The sequence below is a fragment of the Triturus cristatus genome, chromosome 6, assembly GCF_964204655.1.
Source record: "Triturus cristatus chromosome 6, aTriCri1.1, whole genome shotgun sequence".
Lineage (NCBI taxonomy): Eukaryota > Metazoa > Chordata > Amphibia > Caudata > Salamandridae > Triturus > Triturus cristatus.
The window spans coordinates 803,406,310-803,433,835 of NC_140589.1; positions in this window are offsets into that span (position 1 = coordinate 803,406,310).

The following is a 27,526-nucleotide window of genomic DNA, read 5'->3' on the forward strand; positions in this document are numbered from 1 at the left end:
TTGAGCAGAGTGGCAGTCCTTTCAGCAACACAGAAGTTCTTCCTGGCAGATTCTTCAAAGGCCCAAAGGCTTACTGAAGTTATGGCGTCAGAGGTCCAGAACTTATACCCAGTTATGCCTTTCAAGTGAGGTTGACTTCAAAGAAAGCTCAGAGGTCTTTCCTTCCTCACTACAGGGGGGTATGCAGCCCGTTGTGTGTGAACAGGATACACCCTATGAAGATGTAAGTGTGAAGCTGTACCCAGATCCTCCCTCCCGTCGTCGAGGATGGCCCATCAAGACACATCTAAGCTTCCTTTGTGTATGGCTGTCTAGAGGGAATACACAAAGCCCAGCTGTCACCCAGCCCAGACTGAACAGAGATAGGCATCAGGCACCAAATGGCTAAAGTAAGCGATGCAAACTTTTCAAAAGTGGCATTTGCTAAGCTGTAACTTAAAATCCAACCATAAGTTGTGATTTTAAATTCTGAGTCCAGTGATACCAAACTTGAAAAGTCTATCACTTCACATATGGGAGTCAAACTTAAAAGGTGTAATAAGATAATTAAAATATGATCCTATGGGAGAGATAGGTCTTGCAGTAGTAAAAAGTGAAATTGGGAGTTTTTCACTGCCAAGACATGTAAAGCTTAGGAGTACAAGCCCTGCCTTTCAAATAGATTGCACCCTGCTCTGTTGGTCATACAGGGCCTAACTTCGAGGTGACATATTTATAACAAGGGCGGGTTTAGGCCTGGAAAGTGGTTTATCTTGCCAGGTCGAAGTGGCAGGATAAACTGCACATACAGGCCCTGCAATGGTCTGATCCATGGTTAGAGAGCAAATTAAGTCAGTGGCACAATGAGTGCTGCGGGCCCACTGGTAACATTAATTTACAGGTGCAGGACACATGTAGTGAACTTTAGTAGGGACTTATAAGTAAATTAAATATGCTAATTTGGGTTAAGCCAATGTTGAGGGGAGAGAGCACAAGCACTTTAGCACTGGTCAGCAGTGGTAAAGTGCTCAGAGTCCTAAAACCAGCAAAACCTTGGTCAGAAAAATGTAGGAAGGCAGGCAAAAGGGTCGGGAAGACCACCCTAAGGCTGTCAAGACTAAAAACGAGGAATTGCAAAAAAATCTCATGCAATGATGGTGATAAGTGCTTATAATATATGAACATGTGACAGGGATGTGTGGAAGCTCAATTTTCTGAACATCTCAAGTTGACATTTTTAAACTTTAAAATGGATGCCTTCCTGACTAAAGATTTATCCCCATAATGGGAACAGGCATGGCTAAATGAGACATGTGGACTTTGGAGGTACAAAAATTAATCCATATTGCACATTCTCTGAAACTGTCTGAAACTATTGGATGCTTGGAAATCATTGCTACGGCCATGCTTTTCATCTTTAAAGGTCTGTACATATTTCAAGTTACGCTGGTTTTAATGCACTAAGTTTATAATTGTTTTTAATTGTGTGACCTTTTTCATGAATGCTTATTCATATTTTTGATCCAAACTGTATTTTATCACAAAGTCTATTAACACTATTTGAAAGGACAAATTATGTATAATGTTTTACTTATTTCATAATGTTATCAATTCTGTAATTGATTTATTGTTGTCATAAAGTGCAGAGTTACCTAATTTAAAATAAATTTACAGAGAGTTTGCAGCGTATGCAACAAGAGCATTTTGGGAAATAAGTGGCGAACAGTGCGTTTTAAATTTTTTTAGGGCTGCAAGAAAATGGTGAAAACTAAATATAATTCAAATGCAATTTAACAAGGGAAGTTGAGAAAGCCCCGCTAAGACTTTCACTATATGATTGCAACAAAAGATTGATAGTTCATTGACATTTTTTAAGGAAACAGGCTTTTGTAGGTTTACCCCCACTTTTAGTCCCCACTTTGGCTACTAGGTATTGGTGTAGTGGCTCTGAAATGCCCTCACCTTTGCTAAACACGACTCAGTGCATGTACTCCAACCATTAAAATGGTGCATGTTTAATTGGCTTGCCCCCAATTGGCACACCCTAACTTACTTGAAAGTGCCTAGTATATTGTACCAGGGGTACCCAGGCCGTGTAAGTTAGAGAGTCCCCCCATGGACTGCAGCATTTGTTGTGCCACTCTGAGCGGGACATGGTAAAACCTGCAGTCCACAGCAGACTGGAACGGCAGTTTTAAACTGCCAACTCGACTTTGCCATTTAAGGTAATGGCAAAGCAGAAACCTACCTTTTTAATATAGGTAAGTCACGCCTATGGGAGGCCTAATGAGCTCCAAGGCTGAGTGCTGTATGTTAAAAAGTGAAACATGTATGTTAATATGTTTCAGCAGTAAAAACCCTAAATTGTAATTTTTACAGTGGAAAGGCTAGGAGTCCCATTGGCAAGTACAGAGTTACAGACTGACACCTTAGTCCTGCAGACTTCTGAATGGGACTACTAAAGTTGGTACTGTAATGTAACAAACAAATCACTGGATTAAATCTAATTTAATGGGTCAATCGAATTTAATGCAACTACTAAAGTTGCAAAGTGCAACTTTAGTAGTTGCCACTTTAGTTGCCCAAGGTTCCCAGTGCCCATTTACTATTGTACTCGGGGTCTGTCCTGCAGATTTCTAAGACATGCTAATGGCTCCCAGGAAAGATAACAATAGAGGCCTGCCATGGGAGGAGGTGTTACCTTCCCCAGGCAGGAAGCCACATGGGTGTTAGCCAAAAAAGGCAATCTTCAAAGGTAAAGCCACCTTTGAAGGGCAAATTGGGAACACTTGGGAGATGGGCTGCTCTATTGTTTAGGTAGACAGGCTGGCACTAGGGACAGGGGAGAGGAAGCCAGTTGTCAAACCAGTTTTCCAGGTGTGTGTGGCGCCCTTGGTAGCCAAACCCCTGGACTGGGCTAGGGAGCTCTGGATGCCAAGAGGGGGGTTCTGCTATCTTGTTAGTGGGTAGAATGGTGAATCTGAGATATCCAAATGCCACACTTCCCAGGAAGTGGTCATCATCAGTGAGGGAACCTGGTAGCACATTGGCTACCAACCACATCCTAACCTGGCGGCATCTTCCGTACATAAATACCCCTTACCTGGCTTGCAGAACTCAGGTTTCGACTAGACTGGAAGAAGGACCAAAGAAGTACTGCCCAGCTGCACCAAGTTCCTGGTGAAGAGAGGCTGCACCAACATGGACTGCTCCAACTACACCTGGTGGCCATCAAAGAGGAGGAACTGTGCCTGTTGTGTCCTACTCAAGGAGAAGTCTTCTTCAGAGCTCAGCCAAAGCAAAGAGACTCCAAGGGTCAACCAACTGCCCTCCTATTCACAGCACAGGGACACAAAACCCAAAGAAGCCTGCTAAGGGCAAGTAGTAGCCCAGATCCCCGGATTGCTGCTCCCCTCTGTCGTGCAGCACCATGGACCAGAACCAGACACTCAGAAGTTGCAACTGAGTCTGTTGAACCTGAAAGAGCCATCTGAGTGCAGCTTGGTCACCCAGAAGGCAAGCTACAGCCTGCAGAATGATTTGGCTGTGACCCTGAAACTGGATGACTGGTAGTCCAGTGGCAAATGGACTTTAGCCAGACCCGCCAGGATCTTGTGGGATATCGAACCCTATGTACATTACCCCCTCATCACCTTTGTGGACCGAGGTGCCCCTGCAGGAAGACCCTGTCACCCACGTCACATCCACAGCATCTTTTAGCATCTTCAAGCATCCTCTATCCTCAGCATCAGAACCACTTCCATAGGAATCCATTGAACAATGATAAAGTGACTGTAACTGCTGGAAGACTGCTTCTTCTGATGAGGTAGCTGTTTCTGAGAACCTTGCTCATTCCCCTGACTGGCTTCCTTCCAGAGTTCATCCCTGAAGTAACTCTAACTGACCGTATTATAACTTGCCCAACAAATTGGTGTCAACGTTGTTGCATTTGTCAATGCTTGTTTGAGGTTGACTGAAATGCTGTTATTTACTGTAAATTTGAAATTCTATATCTTGGAAACCCTTTGGTGGATTTTTTCCATTGTGGTGTCTAAAAAGCATTAAAAAGTCAATTTTAATATATTAGTGTCAGATTTCTTTGGTGTCTTGTTGATTTCATCTTCAATTATTTAAGTGCTGTTTAAATGCTTTAAACGTGTTCCTTTCTGTAAGCCTTGCTATGCAGAGACACTACTAGCAAGGGTTGAGCTGAAGGTTTGACAAATGAAACCTAAGGGTCCTAAAGGGGTTGGTGAGTATGTTACATGGTGAGCTAGCAAAGCCACACCCCATTTCTTCACGAGCAAAAACTCCAGTCAAAACTGCATGAACTTGAAGCAGACTCAGACATTGGCATAGACCCCTCATAGTTACAGGCAGGTTTTGCAAAAGGTATTATACAAAAGTAGACCTTGTTGTACAAAAGGAGACCTTTGTTAGACATTGACCTGCAAGACATGAAGGCATGGTAAAGGACAGGTCATTGTGTAAACCCGGAATGGGTCCATTTGTCGCCTGCAGTCGGGTGAAGGACACTGGTTCCATCTCCAGTTAGAGGAGCCATAGATGGGCAGGCAGCAGCACAGTATCTAAGGCTCTGAATGGTGGGTTCACATCTAGTATCTGCTTCGATAACAGGATCAATGACATAATATCGATCTAATAAATATCAAGAAACACAAATATCGGAACTTGAATATTGAGAACAAAAATATCGACTCTGCATATATAACAAAAACAAAATCACTAGTATTGAGGACACAAATGGTGTTAACAAAAATATACATTTTTACATATATTAATAACAAAAAATATAGGAAACACAAATATCGATACCTATAAATAAAAATATACCATGTAAAAAATATCGATTACCACAATATCAACTACAATATTATCATCAAAATAACGAATAAATTAATAAAAAAACACCAAAAACCAATTGAAACTAAAACAAAGTCTATCTCCCCAAAGAAATAATAAAAATGTTTAAGAAATGCTAATAAAAAATAACAAATTATTAAAAATGTTAAACATGTCATACAATGTTGTAAAAAGTGTTTAAAAAATGATAAAGTATAAATGTAATAATAGTCTAAAATGTATTCAATTATTGTACATATACTAATGATAAATATGTTACACAACATTTAAAAAATGTAAGGAAAACGTTTTTTAAACTTCTTTGTACATCAAGCAAACAAAAGATGATGGGAGGAATACTTGCACTTTGTCTAACCACTGTCAATCGCTCAGGGGAGCAACCCAACGCATCATTATTTTTCTCACCTATGCCACCTGCCACTTCAGTTTAGACCCAGCAATGTGAAAATTAACCTTCACCCTACTCCACAAGGGAACAGTCCACCCTGAACTCCCAGGCCAGGTCCTTATCGAACATGAAGACCTGTGCTGTCCTTAGTGGTCAGGGTATGCCCAGATGTAGGTCCTGTCCTCGTAAGTGCCAATGGAACTAAGCCATATTTAGATGATGAGCCCATATCAGGACGAAACTGATTCTAGGTTGCTTATGTTCCTTTTGTGTGAGCAAAAGAACGATGGGCTGGGATGCTAACCTGAGCGATTGCCAGTGGTTAGAGAAATTGCATGCATTCCTCATATCAACTTTGGTGTGTTTCTAAAATTATAATATACAAAAATCAGCAAATGTAAGGTGATGTTCTGCGGAGATATCTAAAGAGGTCAATAATAATAGAAGTGCTTTCAGCCTCAGATGCCCTGATCATGGTTTTCACAATATTTGGTTAAAAGAGACGTATACTGAGTTTGTTAAGCCTGGCTGGGTTATCTAGATTTTAGACCATTTTTAACTGATAGACAGTCTGTTATAGCAGCCCTTTGTGACATGACTGGCTATATTGGGTCATTTCAGATTCACACTACTGCTAGTTAGGGAATGTGCAATCCCCTGCAGCAGGCAGATTAACACAAACTAGCTTGCCCCTGCAAACAAAATAAAGATCTCTAGCACAGATACATGATCTCATCAGGCTATATTTCACAACAGGCCAGTGCAGGCTGCAGCAATGTTATTCCAACGTAAGTTATTCCTGACTTGTGATAGCTCTGCTCCAGCACAGTATGCTAGTCAAAGCAATCTGCTATATGGAATCTGGAGTTTCCTGATTGGACGTTGCTTCTGAAGGGCTGGTAGGTTTAGGTAGTGACAACCACTTATGTATCATGAACAGGAAATGCCACAAAAGTTGCTGGCTTAAGAACAACATGAATCAATGGTTTTTACAGTTGTGCAATTTTTCATGCAGTAAATTCTTGTTTGACATACTATATATGAAAGTTGAGAAGGGAGTTCAGCTAATGTCCATTGAATTCTTGGCCTCTCAGCTGTGACAGTGAACTAGTTTTGATACTACCTTTTCTTCAGCTCCTCACACACAATACTGAACCATCCATCAGAGGTCCATCATCATTTAAAATCTACCTAATTCTTTTACCAAACCTGATGAACTCATTCAACCTCATGTCTTTCTACTGTGAAGATGACATCAAAATCGTTTTGAAAAATGGATGGTTTTTAAGGCTTCAGCAAGTTAAAACTTGATGACTGCATCCGGGCCATAAAAACATGGGGCCAGTTTCACAAAGGTAAACTGAGCCGAATGTCTTAACTTTATGACTTTCGGTATTCACAAAGGGCATTTACAAGTAGTAAAGTTAGACTTTTGTCTCAGTTAAACTTAAGTTTTGGTCTTAAGTTTAACTGAAACAAGAGTCTAACTTTACTACTCGTAAATGACCTTTGTGAATAACGAAAGTCGTAAAGTTAGACTTTCATCTCAGTTTACCTTTGTCAATCGGGCCCATGGATGATGAATAACCATCTAAAAATAAATTACTCAAAGACAGGGATTGTGACCTACAGACAATGACAAAAACATCAGCCTACTACAATATTCCCTAAGGAAGTTGAGGCCCCTTCAACAATATCAAGAGAAGTCAGAAACCTGGGAATAAACATGGATTCAGACCTATACTTGATACTATGTTAACAGCGTACAACAACATTTTTTTGTTGGGGAGTTTTATATAGCGCGAACTAGACCCGAAAATATCGGGTATCAGAGCGCTTTACATGAGCACCAGTTTCGTTCCACAAGAACATGTTTGTTTTTTTGTTAGGCAAGGGAAGATTAAGTGATTTGCCCAGAAACATAGGATGTTGAGCGTCGTTGACGAGACTCGAACCTGGTTCCCCAGCTTCGAGGTCGACCGCTCTAGCCATGAGGCTACATCCTCTCGCCCAAAATGCCTTCTACACAATGAAAACACTTTGATGCATCCTCCCATACCTGGGATACCAACAGAAACTGCAAGCCATCCTAATACTCACAATCTTCAAGCTTGACTACACCAACAGCCTATACCTTAGCCCGCCTTCATTCATCATACGCAAAATACATCTCATCCAAATTGCTGCTGCAAGTCTTCTTTGACTTCACTCAAGAGAACACATGACTCCAGTCTTGTATTTACGTAACAGGCTACCTATAGCAAAAGGGCAAAGTTCAAGGCACTTTGCATTGTTCATGGAGCCTCAAAGAAAAAAAGGACTGCTATACTTGCAAGCTAAATTAAAAGCAATGCAGCATAAACAAAACAGGACACTATGCTCTATGCTTGAACCTCATCATACCACTTTACCATAACAAATCCGTAGGAGGCACTGCTTTCTCAGTACAGGCTGCCAAGCTCTTGAACTTACCACAAGCCAGCATTTGAAGCAACCAAGCGCATATACACTTCAGATGACAGTTGAAAACATGGCTATTTCCGAGACAACTACAACACCACACATCCTGGATACAGAACCTGGAAAGACAGTACCACCCTCAAGCTCAATCCTTAGACTACAATCCACAGATTGGAAGCCCAACCAGTGAACTACTTTCTATAGGAAGGTAAAATAAAATGGCTCACCTATGGTTTCCTGGGGTATGAAAAACTTATGTAATTGTGTACAAAACATTTGTGGTCCACACTAATACTAATAGCATAACATTTAGCGGTTGCCAGCCAACAGTAACAAAAACCTCTTACATTTACTTAAGACATATCTGCTACAAGGGGTGCCCACCACCAGTACTGTGCAGTCAATAAAACAGCCATCAGTAAATGAACAGGCATGGAAATACTGGTGAGATCTATCACACACAACAGGTCAATAAGGAGGAATTTAATCTAGTCCACGACTGTAGGTCCCAAATATCTGTATAGCATGGCCTCTTCTTTACATTTTACAAGGACAAACAGATATGGGATAATAGTAACCATGCACATCTAAGCAGATCTCTCTACTTCTATATCCCACCAATCATGCCAGCTCTGCCCACAACTGAACACAACATGTCTGATCGGACAGCCTAGTGGAGTAACCAGTTAAGCAGACTATGATAATAAGAAATACCATAAAGGAACCTGTAGAGCTGTTCAAAGCTGCTAGAGTACTCAAAAAACCATAAACTGTGCATTTGTGTTTCTCATACCTCATTATCCACCGCACTGCTCCGCGCTGTGTCTCATAACATGATAACCGCACCACGCTGGTCATCAGAAACCACATGGAAACACTTCCCACATAGGGTCTCAAGACAAAGACATCACCCTTTTAACTACACACCACCCTATATGACATAACTTGCTGCCCATGTAGGTAAGCACTTTAGTGCCACACAAATGGGTAGCAAGCACTATAAAAATGTTTTAATACAATACAATTCAATATTTATCTTTTTTTACATTCAATCACACTTCAGAATTTCAAAACAAAATGTGCTTCATTTGTGCTTTCATAACTGCTGGTATATTTTGAAATATTTGTACAGTTCATTTTCAGGTATTTAACTTTTTGTGCATTAGAAACAAATTGACATCTTGCAGTATTTTTGCACTCCCTGTACGCAGGGCCACTAGAATTATGTGATTCAGCAGACATTGCATTTTCCGAATAATTATGAATGTAATGCTTTTGTCATAAAACCAACCATCTGCTGCATAATCTGTCACCTTTCAGTTAATTACAGGTTTTTGGGGTGTGGAACTGGTACTAATGAAGTGAAATCTTTGCCTAGACAGTGCTGGGCATTTGCGTAAAAATGACAAAAAAATGAAGTAATAATATAACAAAATGGGCTGCATTAATCCAAATAAATTTTGGTTTCTTGCCACATAATTTAGTCAACCTTGATACATAATTTGGACCTACCCTGATGCATACTTCCAGTTATCTGTACCCCAGTGAGATTGTAACATAGTTCACTTTACAAAATTCCCTCACTTTGCAGTCACGGAAAGAAACACATCTCCATGTTGAAAGAATAAGACTCAATTTGTCAAAAGACATAGCCTGATATTCAACTTGTCTTGGAACACACAGCAAATGTAACAAGATAAAAAGAAAAATATAAAGGCATTTTATTGCTTATTCCCCTTCTGAACTCCATCATGGTCATTTTGGGAGTGCTGTAGCACTCCCATCCCTATTTCCATCACCTATATATTTTTTCAATTAGACACATAGAGGCCCATTACAATGGCGGGCAGACAAAGTCCGCCCGCCTTCGTGAGGGAGCCAGGGACAGCCCACCGAAGGTGCGGCGGTCCTGCCAGTAGGAACGGGATGCGCCCACCACACTGGCGGTTGCATACCGCATTTTTTACATTGTGGCTGGCGGTGCTGCAAGCAGCACCCGCCGCAAGGTAAAAAATGCATGTTGTGCATTTGAATGCACAACGTGACAGGCGCGGTGCCTGTCACCTTGTGCATGCAAATGCCGGGGGGTACCATAGGTACCTCCCATGTGCACCCCCAACCCCAACTCCCTGGGGGCCCGCTATGGTCCCCCAACAGCAAAGACTGCGAGCCTTCAGATGGCGGCAGCGCCGCCACGGAGAGGCTCATATCCGCACCTATCATAATATGGATGGTGGTGTCTAACAGACAGCGCCACCATGTTATGCTCTTTTTCCACCCGGTCGACAAGTCGATTGGCGGAAAAGAGGTGGACAGACTTTCCGTCCGCCGCGGACCCCCGGCCATCATAATATGGCAGGGGGTCTTTGATCTGTGAATGGTGGGCAGATCACCCCCGCCGGTCCGGCAGTGACTACCGCGGGCCCGGCGGGGGCGATCTGCCCGCCATCCTAATGGGGCCCATAATGTGCCAGTAGCCTTGGTTATTTGGGAGTTACAAAGATTATTATGGGCTGGCCCGGCCTTCAAATGCCCTTCTGTGACTACGACTATGACAGTCAGAGCCACCGGTCTGCGATACACCTCCATGCAAGGACATCACTTTGGCCACCACAGTCCATCGGAAAAGGCACTGTATGATGCATCTCCATGCATGGACATCACCTCAAAGCTCCCCAGAGCCATCGTACGATGCAGCCTCAACATGTGAAGACGCATCTCTTGACAACAGTATTAAGGTACTGTATTCAGTGGACCTAAGTTGGTCCCTCTCGCTGGCCCACGCTCCATCGTGGTTGGCCTGAAATTATGACTTTGTCCCCAGTTCGGCATGACCCGATGACCACATTTGGTGCTTTGTGCTTTTGGAGAGTAATTTCAATGAAATCTTTAAACTTGCATATCTCCAGTGCTACTTATTGAATTTTTGTTATTTTGGTCGTGATTTATTTATTCAAGTTACCTGATTTTTTTAATTTGCTGTGGGATTCCTCTTGTGTTGTGTATTCACCTTATTACTGTTTAAAGTGTTGCACAAATACTTTACACATTGCCTCTAAGTTAACCCTGACTGCTCTGTGCCAAGCTCCCAGTGGGTTGAGCACAGGTTCATTTGGGGTTTGCCTGTCACTTCACCCTGACAAGGATTGTGGTTGCTGCTTGAGTAAAGGTTTTACCCTCCCTCAACCAGTAAGCCAATTTTTTTACAAATATCATTTCTGTTGACTGCCTACATACTAAGGATTCACCTGTGCATTGCACCTGCAGCCACCACCTGCAGCTTTGCTTTTTCTTGAAAATTCTTCTAAGTTCAAGGTAAGCACCAACTGGGCCCAATATTTTTTTTGTATCTGACTAGCGCTCCATCGCGGTTGGCTATATTTTTCGACTTTGACCCGGTCTCGCGCAAAAAGATGGCCACAGTTGGTGCTTTAATCTTTAAGCTGTAGTTTTTAGCTTAAACTTTAAAAATTCATAACACTAGTTCTTCTAATTAGATTTTTGTTGTTCTGGCGTCACATTATTTAATAAAATGTACTGTATTGTCCTAAATTGGTGAGGATTTGTTGTTCTGTTTTCTAAATACTTTATACATTGTCTCTAAGTTAAGCCTGACTGCTTTTGTGCCAAGCTACCACAGGGTTAAGCACAGGGTAATTTAGCGACTTTCGTGGTTCACCCTGGCAGGGATTGTTCAGGATCCATAATAGGTCTGGCCCTAGGACATCAGGAGTAAAAGGCCTCAACGGCCATTGATGGGCCAAGTAACCCCTTTGTGCCCGTGGCCTTCGGAAAGAGGTTCTGACAATCAGGTTTACAGAAAACAGGGTTTGGCGATGGGGAGAGGAATTGAACACTGTGATTTGTACAGTCCCCTGTGTTATGTTCATATTTCTACATTGCACAATTACATATATGTATAATTTATGTCATGGGGGAAAACGTGACTCTTTCAGAATCACACAACAGTTTGGTTCATGGCAAAATGGCACTCTGAAAATCCCCATGACGCCTCCACTCTGCCCGAGTACATTTTTGTTTACATTTCTGTTATATTACTAAGGGGCTTATTTTCAAGACAGGCGATAAAATTATCTCCGATTTAGCCGCAGAAAACTGCCGCTAAAACTGCGATGATGGAATTCCAATTGAAGCCCATGTTAGATGTGAAGGACATCTAACCTGAGCTTCAATTGGAATTCCATAGAGCATATTATCAAGCCCATTATCGCAGTTTTAGCGGCAGTTTTCTTCCGCTAAAGCGGCGATAATTTTATCGCCTGTCTTGATAATATGCCTCTAAGTGATTTACGGGACAACGGGGCATATCAGCAAGGCCCGGAGTTAAAATTATCGCCGCTTTAGCGTCCATTTTCGGACAAAAAGCGGCGATAATTTTAACACCCTATTAGCACGGACACGCTAATGCGTGAAACCATGCTGCTTCGCCCTTTCCCTTAACGCCCAGCTTTGCATCTCTAATGAGATGCAAAGTGGGCGTTCCTCCCCAGAATAATGGGAGAAATGTCGCTAAGCGACATTTTTCCTATTATCAAGCCTCACGCTAAGAAGCATAGCGGCAAAAAAAGTAGCGATAACTTCTGTTATCGCTACTTTCCTTACACCTGCTTTGAAACTGACTCTCCATGCCACTGGAATCAAGCTATCCTGGCTGAAGAGGGGTGAAACCCCGAAACCGGTCCTAGGATGCTTGTTTCCAGTCCAGGGAGGACCTGGCTTGGCAGTTCGGGCTGGACTATTCCCATGAGGCACAGGGTCAAGACTGATTTGCATATGGCTGGGTTCAAACTGGAACGGCATGGTGAGCAAAAAAACGATGGATTTAAGCCCAGATCTCTGTACTGGGGTGAATGTATGACATTGTTCTGCATTCTGTCCATCAATTGTTGTTTTTGCATTTGTCACCCCGAGTGGGAAGGGTATGCCCAGACGTGGGTCCCGTGCTCTCCATGCCACTGGAATCAAGCTATCCTGGCTGAAGAGGGGTGATACCCCGAAACCGGTCCTAGGATGCTTGTTTCCAGTCCAGGGAGGACCTGGCTTGGCAGTTCGGGCTGGACTGTTCCCATGAGGCACAGGGTCAAGGCTGATTTGCATATGGCTGGGTTCAAACTGGAAGGCATGGTGAGCAAAAAAACGATGGATTTAGGCTCAGATCTCTGTACTGGGGTGAATGTATGACATTGTTCTGAATTCTGTCCATCAATTGTGGTTTTTGCATTTGAAATTGACTTAGCCATGATATCCTATGGTAGGTGGATATCATGGCTAAGTATGCCTTGCCCTATCAGCAAGCTACCGCCAAACCCTGTGCGATTATCGCTGTATTTTCAGCGATAATCGCAGTTGGCAGCTTGCACTCTGAATTTTATCGCTTTGGAGATAAGCGTTGCTGACAGCACGCTATCTTCGCGATAAAATTTAGAGTTGGCCAGCGATAATTATCCGCGCGCTAAGAGCGCTGAGCGATAATCATCGCCGTCCCTTACTGATATGCCCCAACATGTCACCCACTTTTCCAAACATTATTCAGAGAAGAATACCTTAAGGAATAAAAATGCTGTAGAAAATTAACTGCGTGCATTGCTTCTAAACAACAAATTACAGCGTTGTTCCCATTCCTGCATGCAGGAGAAATCTACCCAGTGGCCACGTCCAACACTGCGCCTGAACTCTGTCAAGCTGAGGGTCATGCCCACAAAACATACCCCCGGCTCCAGTTCTGACGATTCAACTATAGTATAATAAAGTAAACAGCTCCCAGCGCGGTTCTTAGAAAGGCTGCAATCTACCGGTGCCGCGCAGCCTGAAGTGACGAGGCCAACCTAATGAATGTACTGGCTCATCATACTCCAGGGGGCATTCGTTATGTCTTCACTTTATTGCAACTATCTGTGCCGAGTTCCCAAAAGAGGGAGCGTTAAGATGGCGGAACTGCTCCTGATCATGTGTGTTCATTAGCAGAAGTTAACCAGGGGAAACATTAATCGCTTGAATGACTTCAAGCAAATCAGAATTTTCCACATAGTTAAGCACAGACGGAAATGAAGCACTGCACGAAGTGTTTTGATGCGTTTTGCATACTTCGGTTTGCTATCGATAGAGATTAAAGCTTCCCCTGGTCCACTGATACACTTCCACTATACTACACGTCACGTGATTGTCTCTGCAAAATGCAAGCTAAGTGTTTTTTCTGCTCATTCTTACGTTTCTGAGTTTCAATCAAAGATTTCTGGAGGACACCATTTAATTCTTTTAAAGTTAATGTTTACATATAACCAGGGCTCACTTGCTTATAGGGTAACCAGGCAGGCAGTGCCTCATAGGCTGGGCTGACAGGTCACTGAGTAGGCCAGTTTTATTGTCTGTGTGTGGGCCATTTTTAATGTTGATTCCACTGATATTAAAATAAACATTGTCTGTAGAAGATCAAATCCATGCAGTCTTCCCTACCTTGCAAAACACTGCTATAGCATGCCTATAGATGTTCAAAACTGACCCAATTTGAAAACACAGGTCACTTTTTTTAGATATATAATTTGGTAATAGAGTTCAACTTTATTTTGGACCCTGGGCCCATTTTCTGTCCTCTGTCTGACTCTACATATAACTATCAGGGGTCATCTAAGAGCAGTGCCAAGTCAGGGATGTTTGCACTACCATCGATCCCCTACATCCTGCCCTAAATGATTTTACTGTTTTCAGCTAACTCAGGCCCTTGCAACAACAAACAACTGTGAATTTTAAGTTAAACTTTTGAAATTCAGGTACACAAAAAGAGCATAAAGCTGCTTGAAGCCTGCCTTAAACCCTCAGAGGCCTGCCCTGCTGCTTGAGCCTAGGCACTTCTTTTTGCTGTTAGATCTATATTTTGTGTCTTGTCTTTCAACCACAATATGTATATGTAATTCAGGGTCTAGCTAGCTTACTACTCCAATGATAGGAAAGGTACAGTAAGAGTGACTTTGTGGATAATGTCATGGGTAGTCCATAATGTTATATGCACTTACACTTTGTCAGAACCCCTTTCAGTGGGGCACAGGGGAAGCAGGAGTTATTGGTCCAACCTACTATGGATTCTGAGTAACTGGGACAAATACCCCTTCTGAACGTGACTCTCAGGGTAAACCTGGTCCGAGCAGCCCAAGGCTCCCTAGGTTGGGAAGTGTGGATACAGGGGAGTGAACACAGGATCACAACTCAAAATGTGTGAAAAAAGAAAAGTCTTTTATTTCTACTGCTACCCACACAAAGGAAAAATATGAAATTCACAAACAAGTACACAATCCTCCTGAGGTCAGGACTCTAGAGTTTCTTTGGCGATTCCCTGATCACTTACTCCTTGCTTTAGCAATAGTGGTGATTCCGCATTAACTATTGGCAACTTCCAGGGTATGCCCCACTAGTAGTCAAAGTCTCGAAATCCTACTATGACTCTATTCTTAATGTTAATAGTGTTCCAGCACCACAGAGCTAATTTGCAGCAAGTTTCCCCGAGATTGACTTGCCTGAAATCAGTCTTATCTGCACTTGCAGGATTGGAGCGACCAGAGTTCCTGAATGAGCCCCTTCCACAGGCACTGAAGCACTAGCAGTTGATTCAGGTGCATTTTTTCATGCTTCCCCAAGCAGACTGCACTCAGTGGCCAAGTCTGCACACATGGCCAGGTCCTCTTCATCAGGTAAGTCTCTGGTTCCTCCCATGATGGTGGGGAGTTGATGACACTTAGCTCCTGTTGTAGATTCCTTTGTCCCGGGCAGATGCGCAGGGTCCACTGTGGCTTCACTCCTCTCATCGACGACTCCAACAAGGTGCCATCAATTGCTTGTTCCCTTGACCCCCTCTAACATGGGGATCACTGTATCTTCGCAGTGCATGGGTTCTGGCCTGATCACCGCAGCAAAATCTTTGGTGGTAGACCCTCCTGGAATATGGGAATGCAGCTCAATACTGCACATATGCTTTGGGCCTTACCACACAGCAGCTTTCTCGCTGCAGCCCATCTTGACATTCAAGGTCGCTGCTTCACTATACACATGGTCTCTGGCCCAAACAGCGTATCAAGGCACATGGCTCAATTCATGTTGGCCCTTCTCTGGCATGCGGAGGCCGCCCACTTTGTCCTGCACACAGCAATGACCAGATCGGTCCAGCAGTGACACACCTTGCAGAGGGAGTCCACTCGACAGGGTTCCCCAATGGACCTTGCTCCTTCTGCTTCCTCACAGGACATTGGCAAGCAGGCAAGCACTGGTGCTCAAAGCTCCAGGACAGGTGGCAGTAGATTCCCTGGGTGATGTCCCCTCACCCGGCAGGGAGACTAGCAGGCTTTCACCCCCAGTCCTGGTCACAGACAGATGTCTCGTAGAGCCCGCCTGGCTGCTAAGGAGATGAGAATTTTTGAGGTCTCAAGTTCCCCTTTCTATAGTCTATTTCCAGGCATCAAATCTAAATTAGAGTCTGAGTCTTTGAAGTTTATGTTGGGGGTCTGTTTCTTTTGAAGTTCCCACTCTTCTGCTATCTTCTTCCTCTTGAAAGAAGTCTCTTACAGGAGGAGTGACTCCAAAGCTGACAGCCCCACACCACAGGCAACTGGAGTGACTAGAGTTCACACTTAAATATCAGCTACTGTGATATGTGTATCAAATGGTGTACCCTTCCCAGACACACATACACCCAATGCAGATACACCAATCCTGTGCTGCCCAGCTCTTTACAACAAACTGATGTAGGCGAAGGATTAGTTAAGCACACAGCAGTGGAACTTTCAAAATGAGCCGGTGGCCTTACTACAGTGGAACAGGTTAAAAAGGACCTGTTCATGCCTACTGATCACTACACGGTATACTGTCACCACTGTACACATGCTTCTTAACTCCTGGTGAAGGCAGTAGACTTCCACCTCTATGAGGGTAGCGCTTTGGGTGCCTCTCCCAGTCCAACAAGACTGCAATCCATGAGATAGGCCTATGTCATGGTACACATATATGATCCATATTTACCTATGATGACCAAAGCAGCATTAGGGATCCAGAAATCAGTACAGCTGGGCAGAGAACGTTTCTGAACCAACACACTTGGAATTATTGCTTTAATTGCTTGAAAGTCATAATTGCAAATAAATCCCCCTTTACAACTGACATTCTCACTCCAACAGTGAAATTCAAAGCACTGCTCTGAGGATTTTCACCATTCTGTCAGATGAAATCTGATAATATTCCTCTAAATTCTCATTCCCCACCTTGTCACGCCTCATCTCTTTCCATGTGGTGACTTCTCTGTCTAGACAGTGACCTCTGGCTCTGCTAAGAAAAATGGCTGGGGTAGGAGACAGGAGAAAGACAGAAATGCAAAGATAATGGCATAGCAAAAAGATGAAGGGAAAAGGAGAAAGTAGTTGAAGTAGCAAGAGACATTAGGTAAGGAGATAAAGTAGAGCATTATAGATATACATATGCCTACAGGTAATGGGATTAAGAAGTAGGTAAACAAAAGAGGTAGTGGGCTAAATAAGTCTGAAGAGTAATTTATGGAAGTCAGGAGAATTAGAGAGAGAGAAAGAAGAAATATAGAATGAGGGATTCGTTACACTAACCGGTAAGGTAGAGATAAGATGTCAAAGAAGATAAGAGATGATGTATAGTGGTATATGTGATGTTACAACGTGATCATTTAGATCACGGTACGTTACATCGCGGTTATTACAATGCAAGTCATTACAACGACTTGCGCTAGAGGTGCTGGACTTAGGAACAGTATGATTTACTATTCAAACTCCAGTGTGTGTAACAGTAGGAAAGGTGTTGGAATAGTAAATCATACTATTACTTAGTGTAGTGCGCCATACAGCACAAGTCGTTGTAGGAATAGAAAGCAAGGTCAGGTACACAGAGTAGTGAAGTTAAGGGAAAGGTAGAGCAGCACGGAAGATAAAGACATAATGTGCATGGAGAAAAGAGGTGAAGGCAGCGATGAGTAAGAGAAATATGTGGATGAAACAGAGGTTTAGAGGGTGAAGTAGAGACAGAATTGTGAGACAGAGTGACAAAAATAAATGTGTAAAGAGAGAGAGGTAAAGAGAGTAGTGATGTAGAGAGGATGAGCTGAAACAGTGAAGGACGTACAGCAAGACAGGGGAGAGAAAGAGAGAAGGGAGTTAATACAATAGAAAAAAGCAGTGGAGGTAGAGAAAGAAAATTAGCAAGAAGGAAGTAGAACAGTAATATGTTCCTATGAAAACTAGATCCTAACTATAACTGCCTACAGGCGACATGTCAACAAATACAGGACATGATTGATGTCATTTGAAATGTCATTAGTGATGTCATTTGAGATGTCATCAGTGATGTAATCAGTAATGTCACTGACCATGTCATGAGTGATGTAATATGTGTGGTCATAAGCAGTGCCTTGTGGGGATGCGAGCTATAGTTAGATAACTGCTGAATTTCTCTGGTTTTGTACGAGTGAAAGGTAAGCCCTAACTATAACGTCCCTGCAGCCTTTGGTTTATATATAACTTACTGGCAGTCACCGGTAGGTAGTTATAGTTAGAACCTAGTTTCCATAGGAAACGCATTTTTTGTTAACTTTGGGGCCATTTGCCCAATCTTCGTAAAATTTTCAAAACTAATATGACTTTCAGTTCAGCTCGTGTTTTAAAAGTTTGAGGGTGATTCGCAGGTGGGGGCAGAGAAAAAGGGGCGGTCCCAAAACACGTTTTCTCCAGGAATTTTAGACACGACTATAGCCCAAACCACTGGACTGTATACAGCAACTTTGTCAGAAAGGTAGCTTTTGGTCTAGAAAGTTACCATTTTGTGAATTGGTGTAAATCCTTTCAGTAATTTTTGAGATATTAATGAAAATCCAAATTTGTGTATATAAGGACGCAAAAGCTTCACAAACCCTCCCGATCTCGTCCACAGATCTGTTTGGAAGCCAACATTTCAATTAGGAAGTGTTGGCAGCCATCTTAGGCCAGGGTAGGAATACCCCTTAGGCCTCTTGGGGAGTTCCACGAAGACCCCACTTGGGGCAAAAAAGCATTTTTTGAGAACATTTTTGGCAAAAGTCAAGCTGGATCCATGGCTCCAGCTGAGAAAGGAAAAAAATAGAAGCACAGGCTCCCGCACTTCTGTAATGTTTAGCCCCTGGGTGGGCCATGTCCTGGGGACTTGAGTAATTATAAAAAGGGGGGTGCACAGAACTCGCCTCCTAGGGCTTATAAAAGCCCCAGGGTCCACCACCTTCCTGCTTTAATGTATGCAGGGTGCCCGTGCAGCACCCCAGGCCTTAAAATCACCACCTCCCCAGGGCAAATCTCCATAAATAAATGTAGAGGGGGCCCACACGGCCCCACTGCTGCCCCAGGGACAACCACCAAATATGTATGCAGGTAGGCAACCAGGGCCTGCTTGTGCCATTGGAATTGCTGCCTTCCCAGGGCAAATAATGCTAAACTAATGTGGGGCCCCTGGGAAGGCACATCCCAAGGCAAAACATATACTCTTAATGCAGGGGGCCTGTGCAGCCTCAACTGCACCCCAGAAGACTTCCACCTCATCGGGGCTAAATAAAAATTAATACAGGGTGAGCGCACCCCCCACAGCCCCACAGTCCACCACCTCCCTCGGGCAATTCATTCAAATTAAGTGGGGCTGTGCAGCCCACCCACAGCCTCTGGGTCCACCACTTCCCTGGGGCTAAGTACTACACTGGAGAGGAGCTGTGTGGCCCCCCTCATGGAGCCATGGATGGCCCTGGAAATTGTCAGCCCCCAGGGCCAGCTCCTGCTACCTCCTGAGGTATCCACCCTCAGAAGGTAGTTGTTTGCTTTTGCTGACAGCTCCCATCAAGCAAAAGCAAACATAACTCTGCTTTCTGGAAGCTGGAGCTGTCAAACAACTCCTGCTTGCAGAAATCAGAGTTTTCATCTGTTTCCCTGCAAGCAAATGTGCATGCAGGGAAACAGATGTAAACATTGCTCCAGCACACAGAAAGCTGCATTTCCAGCAGCTCCCTGTGTCTAAGAGCAATTGCAGCTCCCAGAGGAGGCAGGGAGCCAGCTGGGACTGCGGGGGTCTTGAGGCTCCCCCGATGGTCCAGAGGGAAAGAAAGAGACAAAAGAAAGGTCAGAAGCGAGCAGAACGAGGCAGAATAGAGTTCAGAGATGAGCAGAAGAGGAAAAATAAAGGTAAAAAACGAGCAGAAAGAGGAAGAATAAAGGTCATCAATCAGCACAAAGAGGGACGATAAAGGTGAGAAACAAGCAGAAAGAGGTAGAATAAAGGTCAGCAACAAACATAAAGAGGCCGAATAAAGGCCAGAAACAAGCAGAAAGAGGCAAAATAGAGGTCAGAAATTAGCAGAAAGAGGCAAAATAGATGTCAGAAATTAGCTGAAAGAGACCAAATAAAAGTCAGGAGTGAGCAGAAAGAGGGAAAATAAAGGACAGCAATGATCAGAAAGAGGCAAAATAACGACCCTCAGCAGCCATGGGGACTTCATCCCCCACCCAGTAGTGTGCCATGAGGAGGGTTTTCATAGAGGTTGAGAAAGGTGATGGGGCCTCCAGCGAGGTCTCAGCAATCCCACTTGGGGGGCTTACTGGTGGCAACTATGGGGGTTCCTGGCACCCAAGGACACTCAGCAGCCAAGAGGACTTCATTCCCCAACCAGTAGTCACCAGGAGGCATGCTTGCAGAGTGGTTGAGAAAGGGAGCGGGGCATCTGACGAGGTCTGAACAATCCTGCTGTGGGGGGTGGGGGACTTACTGGAGGGGTTATTGGCCCCTGAGAAACCTCAGCAGCAAAGGGGAGTTCATACCCCCACCAGTAGTGTTCCAGGATGCGTGTTTTAAGAGTAGTTGAGAAAGGGAGGGGCCTCTGACAAGGTCTCAGCAATCCAGCTGTTGGGGACTTACTGGTGCAACATTGGAGTTTGTTGGCCCCCAAGGAGCCTCAGCAGCCAAAGGGACTTCATCTCCCATCCAGTAGTGTGACAAGAGGTGCGTTTGCAGAGTGGTTAAAAAAGGGGGCGGGCCTCAGATGAGTTCTTAGCAATCCCACTGTAGAGGGCATAGTGGGGGCAACAATGGGAGTTCCTGGCCCCCAAAGACCCTCAGCAGCTAAGGTTACCTCATCACCCAGCGAGTAGTGCACCAGGCGGCATGTTTGCAAAGTGGTCGAGAAAGGGGACAGAGCTTCAGCAATCCTGCTGTGGGGGACTTACTGTTGGCAACAATAGGGGTTCTTGGCTTCCAAGGGCCCTCAGCACCCATGAAGACTTAATTCCCCAACCAGTAGTGCGCCCGTAAGCGCATTTGCAGAGTGGTTGAGAAAAGGGACAGGGCCTCCAATGAGGTCTCAGCAATGCCACTGTGGGGAACTTACTAGTGGCAACAAAGGGGTTCTTGGCTCCAACTGATACTATCCCTGCCAGGCTAATGCCTATTTTATCTGAACTACTATGTCCTATGATTGGAAAACTTGTTAATCTGTCTCTTAACACGGGTTCTGTCCCCAGAGAATGGAAGCGTGCGCTAGTAAGGCCCATTAGGAAAAATACCGCTATTCCATGGACTGAACTAGCCAACCTTAGGCCTATCTCACTGCTACCATTTCTGAGGAAACTGACAGAATAATATGTCAATAGACTTTTATCCAGCTACATTGAAATTGCGGGCGGCCTGGACTATTCTCAATATGGGTTTAGGCCGAAACACAGCACTGAGTCCACCCTTCTGTCTGTAGTGGACGATTTACACATGTTCCAAGACAAAGGCTATTCTGTGATCTTAGTATTACTTGATTTGTCAGCAGCGTTCGACACCGTGTCACATAACATTCTTATTAACCGGTTGTCGAACGTAGGAGTTAAGAACAAAGCCCTTGCCTGGCTGAGGAGTTTTCTTTCTGATCGTACCCAGACTGTCACCATGGGCACATACCGTTCAAGGGAGGTAGAAATTACGAAAGGGGTGCCACAGGGCTCCTGTCTGAGCCCAACACTCTTTAACATCTATGTGGCACCCTTGGCAAGAGTGATGCGTAAATTTGGTTTCATTCCCGTGTCATATGCTGACGACACGCAGCTCCTCTTTCCTTTCAAAACCCTCACTACGGAAATAAAGAACTCCTTCTCTGCAGGCATGAAGGCAGTAGGACAATGGATGTCCACTAACTACCTACAGTGCAACGTCAGTAAAACTGAGATTATGCTGTTCGGGGAAGCCAAAATAATGTGGACACCTGATTGGTGGCCTTCTGATCTTGGCACTGTCCCAGAACCTAAACAGGTTGTTAAAAACCTGGGGATCAGCCTTGATCAGGATCTGTCGTTAAAACAGCATACTCACTATGTTGCAGGCGTATGTTTTCATACCATTAGCCTGCTACGCAAGGTTTTTCCTTTGTTGCCGGACTCTTTTAAAAAAACCTTAGTGCAGGCCCTTGTTCTGAGTCGGATCGACTATTGCAATGGCCTGCTTCTTTCAGCCAATGAGGGAGTGTTGGCCAGATTCCAGGTAATACAAAACACGGCGGCTCGCCTGGTCCTTAATGCCCCGCCAAGAACAGCATCAAAGCCACTTTTAGAAAAACTGCATTGGCTTTCAATCCGTCAAAGGACAAAATTAAAATATGCTGTTTGATTTATAAAAGTATAAATGGGCAAGGTCCCTCCTACCTGGAAAAGAAATGTATCCCTTACATTCCTTCCAGGACGCTCAGATCCAGTAATGGTCATCTGCTGGCAGTGCCACGCGCCAAGAAGGCTAGACATGGTGGCAAAGCTTTATCAGTGGTGGGACCAACATTGTGGAATAGTCTCCCGCTAACCCTTCGACTATGTCCTGAACATCTGAGATTTAGGAAACAACTTAAAACTTTGCTGTTTAAAAATGAGATCTAGTTTCAGCCTTCTCTTTCTCTGTAATGAATGATGGATAATCTGGCCCAAAAGCGCAGAGATACTCCAGTAGGAGTCGATTCCAGCGCTATATAAACCCATAAATAAATAAAATAAATAAACTACTCTCAGCAGCTGTTAGAAAGGATAGGCGGACCGGGAGGGTCGGCCGGGGTCAGGAGGAGAGGTCTCCGGGGAGAGCCGTCTCCAGCGATCGTACAGATAAGTAACTTCCCCCCCACAGACAGATACCACACACGGATAAGGTTCAGTGTTCTTTATAAGCACTTCTTCAGGTACGGTTGAATGGTACAAGGAGGTCTGGACTCAGGGGTCCCCTCGATTCAAGCCTCTCAAAGCAGGGTAAGGGGTAGCGGGACAGTCTGTCTACCAGTCCGGTAGTTTGGATGAGATGATGAGTAGCTCACAATCCTCGAGCTTAGTTGGTGCGGGCCGCGGCAGCGCCAGCAGGTCCCGGAAAGATGGTCGATGTACGGTCCGCGGCAGCGCCAGCAGGTCCCGGTGAGGATGGTCGTTACAACGGGCCGCGGCAGCGCCAGCAGGTCCCGACGAGGATGGATGTTGTAGAAGGCCGCGGCAGCGCCAGCAGGCAGGACGATGGTTCACAAGAGCGGGCTACGGCAGCGCCAGTAGTCCGTCAAGGCTGAGTTCTCTCGGTGTCTCTCGACTCCAGGATACAACTGCCTTCCTGCTCCGGGGTTGCCCCAGTTATAGGGCAGGCGCCCTTTGATGTCCGGACCCTCGCACTTGGAGGTCGGAGGGCCCGGGATGAAGGTGTCCAGACACCCAGCAGGGGGTGGAGCCAGCGCCTGGGGGGAGCTGGGGCCGATCGGCACCTGGCGGGGGACGAGCTCTTGACACTTCGTCCCCCCATTGACCTGCCAAGTGGTCCGCTCACCTCCTGGGTGGATGGTGGTGCCGGGATGTCGGGGCCGGTCAGGCCCGGGGTTAGGGTCGGGCCGAGGCCACGCGGCCTCGTGGTGCAGGGCCCAAGATGGCGGCTTGAACCGGCCGGGGGGGCCGGTGGGGCTGGGCCCCGTGATGAGTAGAGGTCCGAGGGCAGAAGATCCGTCGGGAGACGGGGTACGGGTGCTTTTCGTGGGTTATGCCTGGTGGGCCGGAGCTCGGGCCCTGTCGTGCGGGGAGGGAGCAAGCCCTTCGTGTGGCCTGTCCAACATGCGTCCCCCCCAGCTGAAGGCGGGGAGAGTCACCCATCTCCTTGGGGACTCTCTTCGTCGAGGCGGAAAAAGCGGGACAGGCCATCCGCGTTGGCGTGGTCTTGGCCTGGTCGGTGCTCCACAGTGAAGTTCATTCCCTGCAGGGAAATGGACCAGCGCAAGAGTTTTGGGTTCTCCCCCCGCATCTGCATCAGCCACTGCAGGGGTCGATGGTCGGTTTGTACCCGGAAGTGGGTACCGAAGAGATAGGGCCGGAGCTTTTTGAGGGCCCACACCACTGCGAAGGCCTCCCTCTCGATGGTGCTCCAGCGCTGTTCTCGGGCCAGGAGACGTCGACTGATGAAGGCCACCGGCTGGTCATGACCTTCGGGGTTTAACTGAGAAAGGACGGCTCCGATGCCATGGTCGGAGGCGTCGGTCTGTACCATGAATTCCCGACTGTAATCGGGGGCCTGGAGCACAGGGGCGGTGCATAGAGCGGCCTTCAGCTTCTCGAAGGCCGCTTGACAATCGGGGGTCCAGTTAATCCGCTTCGGCTGGTTCTTGGACGTGAGACCTGTGAGGGGCCCCACGATGCTGCCGTAGTCCTTCACGAACCGCCGGTAGTAGCCGGTGAGCCCCAAGAAGGCTCGGACCTCGGTCTGGGTGACGGGAGGCTGCCAGGACTGGATGGCAGCAATCTTAAGTTGTAGCGGGGCCACCAGCCCGCTTCCCACTTGGTCACAGACCCTTGGCCAATTTGGCACTTGCCGGCCTTAATTGTGAGGCCGGCCCGCTGGAGGGCCTGTAGGACCTCTTGGAGGTGACGGAGGTGGTCGGGCCAGTGGTGGCTGTATACAGCGATATCGTCCAGGTAGGCAGCGCTGAACTCTTCGAGCCCCGCCAAGACCTGGTTCACGAGGCGTTGAAACGTGGCGGGGGCATTCTTCATGCCGAAGGGCATGACCTTGAATTGGTAGTGGCCATCGGGGGTAGAGAAGGCTGACCGTTCCTGAGCCCTGGGTGTGAGGCCGATCTGCCAGTAGCCCGCTGTTAGGTCGAAGATACTGAGGTAGCGGGCGGCCCCCAGCCGGTCGATCAGCTCGTCTGCTCGGGGGATCGGATGAGCGTCGGTCCGGGTGACAGCGTTCAAGCCCCGGTAGTCGACGCAGAATCTCAGTTCAGGTGCGGTGCCGGGGGCAGCGGCTTTGGGGACCAATACAACCGGACTGGCCCAGGGACTGTCCGAGGGCTCGATGACCCCGATTGTGAGCATCTTGGCCACCTCCTCCTGTATGCAGGCCCGTACCCGATTTGGTACGCGGTAGGCCCGGTGTCGGATAGGGGGACTGTCCCCGGTGTCCACGTCGTGCAAACACCAAGGGGTGACCCCGGGGGTGAGGGAGAACAGGGTAGCGAACTGCAGCAGGAGGTTCCGGCAGCCCTGGCGTTGCTCCGAAGTGAGGGTGTCAGAGAGCCGGACCCCGTCCACGGAGCCGTCATTCTCCTGAGTCTTCAGAAGATCCGGGAGGGGTTCGGAGTCTTCCTCCGCCCCACTGTCCGTAGCCATCAGGAGGCTGAGTTCTGAGCGCACAAAGTGTGGTTTGAGTCGGTTGGTGTGGAGGACCCGAAGGGGGTTCCGGGAGGTCCCCAGGTCGATGAGGTAAGTGACGGGGCTTTTACGCTCGACCACTTTGAAGGGCCCCGTCCACTTATCTTGCAAGGCACATGGTTCGGTGGGGGACATCACCCATACTTGTTGTCCAGGCTCGAACTCAACGGAGGAGGCATTGTGATCATACCACCTCTTCATGTCCTCCTGGCTGGCCTCGAGGTTCGCCTTGGCCATCTCTCTGAAGCGCCGGGTCTGATTGCGTAGGGCCAGGAGGTATTTGAAGACGTCTGGAGGGGTCTTTAGGGGGGCCATCTCCCAACCTTCTTTTACTAGGCTGAGGGGCCCTCGCACAGGGTGCCCGTACAGGAGTTCGAAAGGGCTAAAACCGAGGGACTTCTGGGGAACTTCGCGGTAGGCGAAGAGGAGGCACGGGAGTAGTACATCCCACTGGCGACGGAGGGGCTCTTCCAATCCCCCAATCATCCCCTTGAGGGTGCGGTTAAAACGCTCCACTAGTCCGTTCCCTTGGGGGTGATAGGGGGTCGTGAATCTGTAGGTGACCCCGCATTGTTGCCAGAGGGACTTCATGTATTTGGATATAAAGTTCGTGCCTCGGTCGCTGACGACTTCTCGGGGGAAGCCTACCCGGGAGAAGATCCCCATTAGGGCCCGGCCAACCACCGGAGCGGTCACGGTCCGTAGGGGCACCGCCTCGGGGTAGCGGGTGGCATGGTCCACCAGTACTAAGATGAACCTGTGTCCTTGTGCCGTGCGGGGGTCCAGAGGCCCCACGATGTCTATCCCCACCCTCTCGAACGGGGTGGTGACCACAGGGAAGGGCTGCAGAGGGGCTTTCAGCTTCCGACCACTCTTCCCGCTGGCTTGGCATGTGGGGCAAGATCGGCAGTGGTTCAGGACGTCATTCCTCATCTTCGGCCAGAAAAAGTGGGTCACTAGGCGGCTGTACGTCTTATCTTGGCCCAGGTGTCCAGCCAGGGGAACATCGTGGGCCAGGTTGAGCAGAAAGTCTCTGAAGCGGAGAGGTACCACCAGCACTCGACCGGCCCCCAGCTCGGTGATTCTTTGCTCGCTGTATAGCAGGTCGTTATCCCAGTAGACCCAGTGAGTTCCGGTGGAGTCCCCTGCGTTCTGGGCGCTGGCTTGTTGGCGGAGTCCCTCGAGGGAGGGACAGGTCTTTTGTTCCTGGCGGAACTGTGCTTGGGTGGGCCCCCCCTCTTGACGCCACTGAGCCAGGTCAGGAAGGTCCTGGGGTTGCGCGTCCCCTTCGGCCGTCGGGTCTGGGAGGTTGGCCTCGTCGTTGTCTTCTACTGGGGCGACTGGGGGCGGAGGTGCTGGCCATTCTGGCTCTTCTGATCGAGGGACGGCACGGGCGGCCATGGACCGGGTGGTTATGCAGGCCCAGTCCGGGAGGCCCAGCATCCCCAGGTGCTCTCTTCTCTCAACGGTGGCCCACGGGGAACTCTCGAGGTCATTCCCCAGGAGGCAGTCCACGGGGGCATCGTCCCGGACCGTCACCTTCAACAGGCCGGAGACCCCTCCCCATTCGAATGGAACGCAGGCCATTTGACACATACTTTCGGAGTTGTCTGCCGAGCGGACGGGGCAGAGAATGTTCGGCAGGATCTGCTCGGGCTTCACCAGGTGACAGCGGACGGCCGTCACACTGGCGCCTGTGTCACGCAAGGCCTCGGCTCGCTGTCCATTAATGGTCACCCACTGACCGTATTTCCTGGTGTTAGCGGGTAGGGGAGCCCGCGGGACCATGTCTCTTCCCCCTAAGCACGCCAGGACCATGGCGGCCAGTTCCCACTCTTGCTGGGCCGGCTCATACTCCTCTGGTTCCTCCAATGATCGCTCTTCCCCCAGGGCGGCGGCAGCTACCTGGCGGGGCTTGGGTGTTTGGTTCTGTGGGCAGCTCGGGTCATTGGCGTAGTGGCCGACTCGCTGGCATCGGTGGCACGTGACGTTGGCTCGGACCCCAGGACGCCACGGGGGGTTGCCCCGACCGGCCGGAGCCGGGGTGCTGGCCACGGGTGTTGCGGGCAAGGCGTCTCTCCCTCGCCCCTGG